The 8,968-nt window shown below is 36.3% G+C and overlaps 1 pseudogene; it reads left to right on the plus strand.

Annotated features, from left to right (window-relative positions):
- Nucleotides 1-551: 551 nt before the first annotated feature.
- On the plus strand, nt 552-2,090 carry LOC149222205 (aldehyde oxidase GLOX pseudogene; annotated as a pseudogene).
- Nucleotides 2,091-8,968: the final 6,878 nt, after the last annotated feature.

Consider the following 8,968-nt stretch of genomic DNA (forward strand, 5'->3'; position numbering starts at 1 on the left):
AAAAATATTTCACTAAAATTGATAAAACGGTTATAAAACTAATTTCCATATTGTTAGTATGGGATGTTATATGATATTGTTGTGGAACGCATTTCACAATTAATATCAAATTAATGTTAGTCTGGATAAATATTCATTCGATGTGGAAAAAGGTTTTTAAATATTAAGACGATATGGGATGTCTAAAGAGCGAAAAATCGATAAATCTTATGAAGTTGCAGAAATTAATGCGAAATTCCGTGGGGTGGACGACCTTATGAAACACGTGGTGTAAATAACGGGTATTTTTGTGGCTATAAATTCGGTGGAACGTCAGTCCTTACTGCAACTTGTTCGAAACAAAGTGCTCCGATTATTGCATGACGTTTATACATTGCCATTGATTTTCAATTTAGATACCTACCAGTTGCTTCAATCAAGATTTTGCTATGAAAGAACGCTGGCGTTTCCTGAAACCCGAATCAAGAAACGAGATGGTGATGGTGTGGGCACTGTTGCTGCTGCTTTTTTCCTTCATTTCAGTGCCCGCGGCTGCGGAACAGCAAGGCGGGAAATGGGAGGTTCTGATGAACAACTCGGGTGTGTCTGCCATGCACATGGCCCTCCTGCCCAACAATAAGATTATCATTTTCGACCGTACTGATTTCGGCCCATCCAATATCTCTTTACCGTTTGGGAAATGCCGGATCGATCCAACCGATGAAGTCCTGAAGAAAGACTGCTGGGCGCATTCCATCGAGTACGACGTCCAGAGGAACCACGTCCGCCCCCTTAAAGTTCAGACAGACACATGGTGTTCCTCGGGGGCGATGGCGCCCGACGGCCGTTTGATCCAGACCGGCGGTTTCAACGACGGCGATAAAGCAGTCAGGGTATTGAGCCCCTGCGATTTCTGCGATTGGATCGAAATTCCAAGCGGGCTGGCAAACAGGCGATGGTACGCCACGGATCACATTCTGCCGGACGGGAGAATCATCGTCGTCGGCGGGCGACGACAGTTCAACTACGAGTTCGTCCCAAAGAAGCAAGGCGAGTCAGTGTACGATTTCCCGTTCCTTAAAGAATCGTTGGATTCGAACGAGAATAATCTTTATCCTTTCGTCCACCTTGCGCCTGACGGCAATCTCTTCATCTTCGCCAACACAAAATCCATTCTCTTCGACTATGTCAACAACCGCGTGGTGCGGCGTTACCCGGACATGCCCGGCTATGCCAGGAACTACCCCAGCTCTGGCTCCTCCCTTCTCCTCCCGCTGGATCCACGAGCTGGAGCTGGAGATGCGGAAGTGCTGATCTGCGGCGGGGGAGGTGAGTCTTCGTATACGGAGGCGAACCGAGGGAATTTCATTACAGCTTCCAACACCTGCGGACGTCTGAGATTCATGGATTCTGATCCACAGTGGCTGATGGAGAGCATGCCCATGCCCAGGGTAATGGGGGACATGCTCCTTCTTCCAACTGGTGACGTACTCATCGTCAACGGAGCTTCCAAGGGCTCCGCCGGATGGGGCTTCGCCCGGGACCCCGTTCTTTATCCTCTTCTTTATAAGCCATCAACTCCCGCCCCACTTCGGTTTGAGGTGCTCACTCCCTCCGCCACTCCCAGGCTTTACCATTCCAGTTGCCATGTGCTCCCTGATGGTCGCGTTATTGTTGGCGGCAGCAATCCCAACGTCCAGTACAACTTTACTGGCGTTCTCTATCCCACAGATCTCAGCTTGGAGGCGTTTTCTCCCCCATATCTCGCACCTGAGAACGATTCGCATCGGCCCGTAATCACGTCCTCGCAGTCTGCCATGCTCTATGGCCGTAGCTTCACCTTGAGATTTTACTTGCAAAACATGGTCGGTCAAGAAAAGGAAAGCATTTCTGTTACAATGCTGGCGCCGTCGTTTACCACTCACGGTTATTCCATGAACCAGAGGCTTCTCAGACTGCAGATCGTGGAGGTTGTGCAACTTTTAGAAGTGATTTATCAGGTTACGGTTACGGCTCCGCCTAATGCAGCCTTGGCTCCTCCCGGATTTTATCTTCTGTTCGTCGTTCATTCTGGAATTCCCAGCCGTGGAAACTGGGTGAAACTTATATAGACGGACTTGAACTTATTTAGTGATCAACTGTGCCTGCAAGTCAAATATTCAATCCATTTTCTATCTTCATGCTGCATGTATTCAACTCTCAATTCAATTCAATCCAGAACAACACATTCTGAAGTTTCAACATAACATATTGACCATCTTGTTGTTGTTCTGAGATAATTGTAAGTTTCCGCGTATTGATCTTTTTATGTTAAAGCAGCATGTAAATTTAGTGCGACATTTGACATGAAAATCTTTACATAAATGAAAGCTTCATTCTATTCTGCTATTCACCTTATATGTATTCCATCTGACTAGTTTTTCATATTCATGCAACATCAATTGTACATGTATTCGAGATTCCATCTTAATACTTTACTTTTTTCATATTCAATTATACATGTATGTATTTCAGTGTATTCATAAAACACTTACACGATATTGTATAAAATTATTTTGATATGAAATTGCATTGCATTGCATTTTTTAAATGTTCATTAGCGTTTATTCCATAGCTTACGCCCGTATCAGAGAAATCAATACCGAAATTCGACAATTCGATTCGAACATCGAATAATTCGATGAAAATTTGATTCGATTCGAACATCGAATAATTCGATGAAAATTCGATTCGGTTCATGGTAACTTCATTTGGATAACACAAAATTCACTATTTATATTTATTATAATTTCTTGTAAGGATTTGTTAATTTGTCTTTCAGATAATAGTAAGTTCAGTGATCTTTGTTAATTTGCGATTTTGAGAATAGTAAAGTAGTAATCTTTAAATACATAGGTGCTTTATTGCAGTAGGAAATAGAAAGGCCACCGGATTGTAGATAGGAAATGGAAACAAATTTTGAGTGAAAAAAATTTCTTATTTTTAATTTAAGTATTGCTTCAAAGGGTTTAGATAATAAAGAAAGAAGCAAAATCTTGAAGAGTAAATTTTATAATAATTAATTGATTTTCTAAATATAATATATTTATATCAAGAGAAATTTTATAAACATATTTTTGAATGTTTAATTTTTAAATATGTATTAATTATAAAAGATTTTAGATAAAATTTGAAATTAAAGAAAAGTAGTTCTGAGTTTAGAATATTTAATTTTTAAATAAATATTAATCATAAAATATTTTTAAATAAGATTTGAAAATAAGAGGGAAGTTTTGAATTTTGAAAAGAAGAGAGATTTTGGAGCTAAGACAAATGTGGTTATAGTTTTAGTAAGTAAACTCTAATTTTAAAATTCTCTATATTGATTAAAATTATTAAAAATTATTTAAATTTCAAAATGAATGGGGAAAAATTGAACGCATTGTTGTTACAAGAAAAAGAGTATATATATTTAAATGTTTAAGATATATACTATCGAATTTTTTCCGAATTGAAATTTTTCTAGTTGAATTTTTATAATATCGTATCGAATTCGAATCCGAATTCGAACTTGAACTTGGTAACTATCGTTTATTCAATAACAACATTTCATATTATTTATATAATAATTAATTTAATTCATGTATATGAAAGTTTTATATAGGGTTGATATATGAAGATTTTAGGAAAAAAATTAAGTTAAAAATATTTGGTCTAACCAACTAATATGGTTCATCTTCAGGACAAATTTTTATATATTATTTTTATGAGATATATTATTTAAATCCATAGGAATTATTTGAATATTTAATTATTTATATATGTTATGAGAATTATTAGAAATTAATTTTTTTAACTGAATGAAAAAAGAAAAATAAATCACATTTTAATAAATGAAGTAAGTCCTATTTTAATAAAGTGATATAAAGATAAATGAAAGTTTTTATATATTATTTTTATGAGATATATTATTTAAATTGATATAAAAGAAATAGCTTATATATTTATTTATTTATATATATAATGAAGTTTAAAGAGATTGAAGATAGAATTTATTTTGCGAATTAAATTTTTTTAAAAGTTTCTAGGTTCAATTAGCATTTTATTGTAGTTCAATCTATCTTTTCTCATCTAATGAACAAGCTAGCCTCAATCTCATATCAAGTTAATCACTCAGAAAATATTATAAAACTTGTATATATATATAGATATCACATTAATAAATTTGATTTTTTTTTTCATATAAATAATTTAAAAATCATTTTTATAATTTTATAATATATAATAATAATAATAACAATAAAATAAAATATAATAATAATTTAATAAAAATAATAAAATAAAATATAATAATAATTTAATTAAAAATAATAATATTATTAATATTAATATTTTCATTATAAATTTAAATTTCAAAATATTTGTTACATACAAATAAAGATTTTATTATTTTTATATTTGAATTATTTAGTTTATATATATATATATATATATATTACCAAATTTACTTAAATTTAAAAAATATATTTTACAACTAAATATAAAAACAATAATTTTCTATCTCTATCTCTATCTCTATCTCTATCTCTATCTATATCTATATCTAATATCTATATTAAACTCATTAGCATATCTCATTAAAAATTTAATTATGAAAATTGGGAAAAAAATCACAATAATTTGGTGCCACAAAATCTAAATAATAAATAACTTAAGACACTATGAAATCAAAATCTAAATAAAAGATAATGTAAGACACTATCAAATCAATTATGAATGTGGTAACTTAAGTATCTTCTCGCCTCTACTTTGTGGTGGGTAGTATTTAAATTCTGTTTTTCAATACGACCTCACGTGGGATCATTGGCCGAGTGTATGAACGGTGATTCCTCTGTTTTATAAAGTAACTCCTCCACAGGTGCGTCATCCAGAGCGATCTAGCAGCCCATTTGCGCAGACATTCCAACATTATCGCAGTAGCAGAATTCACAAAGCAGAAGAAATTGAAATATGGAAAGCGGCTCTGTTCAGAATTTCTGATTTGTCAAGCTAGACACTCGACCACACAAACAGATATGAAGCGGCGTTGGTAAAGCGTGTAGTTTTGGACGTGCGAGAACATTGCAAAAGAAATTAGTCGAAGGATTAATAATTACGAATCACGAATCGCTCAAGTTGTGTCGTTACTACAGAATCTTGGTCCAACAGTATTTTTGAAGGCTGGGTTCTACGGGCAAGTAAAATATGGCTCCGAGCTTCGCAAAAATCACTGGTGGCTCATTGGCCTCTGGAGGGCAATCTCCTACCCATATCGTCAGTGAAGCCCCAGCTCCCACTATCCAAGTGGTCCAGGCCTCACTCAATGAAGCTTTGAAGTTTTCCGAAAGTGCCCTAATTTGTCGGTTCAATGGATTTTGGCCGCGGCTGATAGCACTCCACAATTGGATTTCAGAGGTATGGAAGCCTGTCATTTCTGATGAAATTAATATCTACCCCTGTGCTAGGGTTTTCTTTATAGTAGATTTTGAAAATCCTGAAAGCAGACAATATATTCTAGATTCCGGCCCTTGGTTTTGGGAAAAATCAAGCCTATTCATGAAGCCATGGAACCCGTCATTCGATCCCTCTAGAGCAGTGATAACCTCAGCACCAGTTTGGGTGAGATTGCCAAGCCTACCCTTGCATATCTGGAATCTCTCTTCACTAAAAGCCATCGGAAATGAAATTGGGAAATTTTACTGCAGGTGCCCAGAAACAGAGAAATATGCCAGAACCACCTATGCACGCATCTATGTGGAAATGGACTTCAGCGCCGGATTCCCAGCTGAAATAAACCTAACAAGTAAAGACTATGTGTGGAACCAGAAACTTGATTATGAAAGTGTCATCTTCAGATGTCGATCTTGCTTTGAGACAGGGCATCTAGCCAAAAATTGCCCAAAAGCCTCTGAGAAAAATTTTTCTAGAAAAAAACACCATAGATCTACATGGTGGGAAGGAGCACAAAAAGAATACTACACTGTCATCAAAGAAGAATATTCTAGAGAAAACTCTGAGTCACAAGAAATCAGGGAAGAAAGAAACAACTCTCAAGACAAGCAAGGAGAAAGCCCACCCCAACAAATCAACAATTATGAGGATTCGAATGCCGCAGAAAATAAATCTTCATTTAACAGCAAAGCAGATCTCCCAGACCAAACTTATTCTCCGACTATCTTCAAAAGAACGAACACAATAGATCGCGAAGCTAAGACACCAATGTCCCAAGAACCAGAAGAGATGAAGGAGATGCAAGATAAAGGAAGTTGGAAGACCGTAGAGAAAAAAAAGAAAGCTACAACACCAATCTCGCCAAGAAAGACGAGGAGCCAGACAAGTAAAAAGTAAGAAAATTGTAGGTCCGATAGACTAATTTGGTCTTAGTGGACATTAACCATAACCATCACCATCATCATCACCATCACCATCATCATCATCATCATATAATATGTCAGTAAAGATTTCAACAAAGATGAAATAATATGTTACTTATATAATGCCTATCAAGTACACGCCCCTCCATATCATAATCGAAGGAATAACTTGAGCCACCAAAAGTTAATGTGGAAGGCGGAATAATATGCTTTACTTTAACATAGGGCATAATTGTTTTGTTCTGGTTTTTGGTGAATTTGTAATTTATTTTTATTTAAATTGTATTTTAAATATATAAATTATTATATTTATATAGCATTGATAATATATTTGATAGGAGGTTGGAATATAGGTTTAAAAAGAAAGGGAGAAGATTTTGTTCCTGAAGTATTTACCGGGTGGTATAGTCAATTATTTTTATTTAATAAGATTCAAACTATTAAATTAAAAATTTATATTAAAAAAGTTTACAGTTTTATGAATTTGATTTTTTTATCTATATGAGAAAAAAAGTTTGTATTTTTATGAATTGGATTTTTTTTGGTGAATGATAAATTCGGAATTATATGGATTTAGGCTGGAAAATAATTTATAACATATAGTATAATTTAAGATTGGCACTGAGAAACATAAAAGTTAAATTTTTTAGAATTATAATTAAACCTTAAACACTTTATTATCTAAAATCTACAATGTTAATTAGGGTTTGAATACAATTTCTTTCAACCCTACAATGTCAACACTAAGAGAGTCTTATGCATTCACGATTTCATTTAATAACAAATGTTGCACGACAGCTTTGCCACTAACAATTGTAAAGAGGTAAAAACTTGCATAATTGTTAAGAGTAGAGTCTGACCAAGAACCAAAAAAATAAATCAATTCAATGTAAATTAACCATTATTATTATGTGTAAAAATAAATAAAAATATAAAAATGATAAATTATTGATTTAAACCATATATAAAATAGTATTAAAAATCAAAATTATAATTTATTTTAACTGATTTAACCCTTGCTTTCACGCGTCTGCAACCTTAGCGCGTCTTCTGAGAGATCCCACTTGCGCCCTCCCTCATGGAGCATGGAGGCGGCCCTGCGACCCCTCCCCCCTACCCCCCGGAGATCGAAGCCTTCAAGGCTCTCGTTTCAGCATCAGGAAAACGTCAGGCCTCTGGCCAGCAGCAAAAATTCGTCAAAAAACTGGACAGCATACCCAAGGTAGCCTTACCTGAGGAGGAAATCTGTAGATCCGCGCTAAACCTTGCAGAAAAAGGTCTGATCGATCAGTTCACCGGTTTGTGGCCATCCCCGAGAGCAGTCGAAGAATGGGTCAAAAGGAATTGGCTACCTTTGGTAAACGAAGGAATCAAGATCTATTTTGTAGGCAAAGGGTTTTTTGTCTTCTTGTTTGACAGTACAGAGGACAGAGGCCTGATTTTCAGAAACGAGCCATACTTCATGGGGCCTCAAGGCCTCTACTTGAACAAATGGTCTACTGATTTTGATCCAGCGCAAGACGTGCCCAAGGCGGTTCCTGTTTGGGTGCGCCTCCCGCATCTTCCTCTGCATTGCTGGAATCAAAGCTCCCTCCAATCCATTGGAAATGCACTTGGAAAATACATAGACCAGGCCCCAAGGAAGGATCAGTACTCTTGTGCACGGATTTGCGTGGAGGTCGATTTGGAAACAGGATTACCCGAAGCGATTCAGCTATCGGTGGCAAACTGGACACACATACAAGAGCTTGATTATGAACAGCTGCCATTCAAGTGTCGATTCTGTCATGAGTACGGGCACTTTGCAAGATACTGCAAAAAAAGAAATGAGGAGACATCAGAGAAGGAAAAAGAAGAACAATGGAAACAGGCAAAGAAGACAACATTCAGCGGGCAGAATAACAAAAACAAGGCTAAAGGGGCAGAGAACAAAACAGATAATGGAAGCACGAGTAACCAAAACGCTGGTAGCAGTGAAAAAAAAGGCAATGAGGGGGACAAAAACCCCTTTGAGATCCTCACGCCTCCTTCAGATCCACCGGAAGCAGGGGAAGAAGAACCTCCACAGCAAGAGAATATTGAATCCACAGAACTAGGTAATAACCCAATCCCCAACTCATGCAATATCTCTTCCCCTACATACGCAGATATAATAAAAAAAAAGAAGAAAACCGTAGAGAATATGGGATCATCAGATGATGAAACATTTGAAAGGTCAACAAAAAGGGCTGGGAGAAGATCAAACAAGGAAGCTAGAGAAGAGGAGTCAGAAAGACAAAAAACCCTAGGCAGTCAAGCTACTATCGAAATGACACTAGGGAGGAATATCAGGCCTAGAGCCTCCAAAGGAGGAGGGCCTACCCCTATAAGCGGTAAATGATGCAGTTGATCTCTTGGAACTGTAGGGGTCTGGGTAATCCCAACAAGGCAGAGGCTATCAAAGACTTATTGAAGATGGAGACCGCGGACATCCTAATGCTCCAAGAGACCAAAATAGAAGGGGAAACTCTTCTAAACACCAGTGCTATGAAATGGAAATTTGATTTAGGAAAGGCTGTTAGTGCAAGAGGTACAGCTGGAGGAATAGGTACTTTTTG

Source organism: Pinus tabuliformis, chromosome Q (genome assembly GCF_031772625.1).
Source record: "Pinus tabuliformis cultivar Carrire ecotype Pingquan chromosome Q, CPIR1, whole genome shotgun sequence".
Classification (NCBI taxonomy): domain Eukaryota; kingdom Viridiplantae; phylum Streptophyta; class Pinopsida; order Pinales; family Pinaceae; genus Pinus; species Pinus tabuliformis.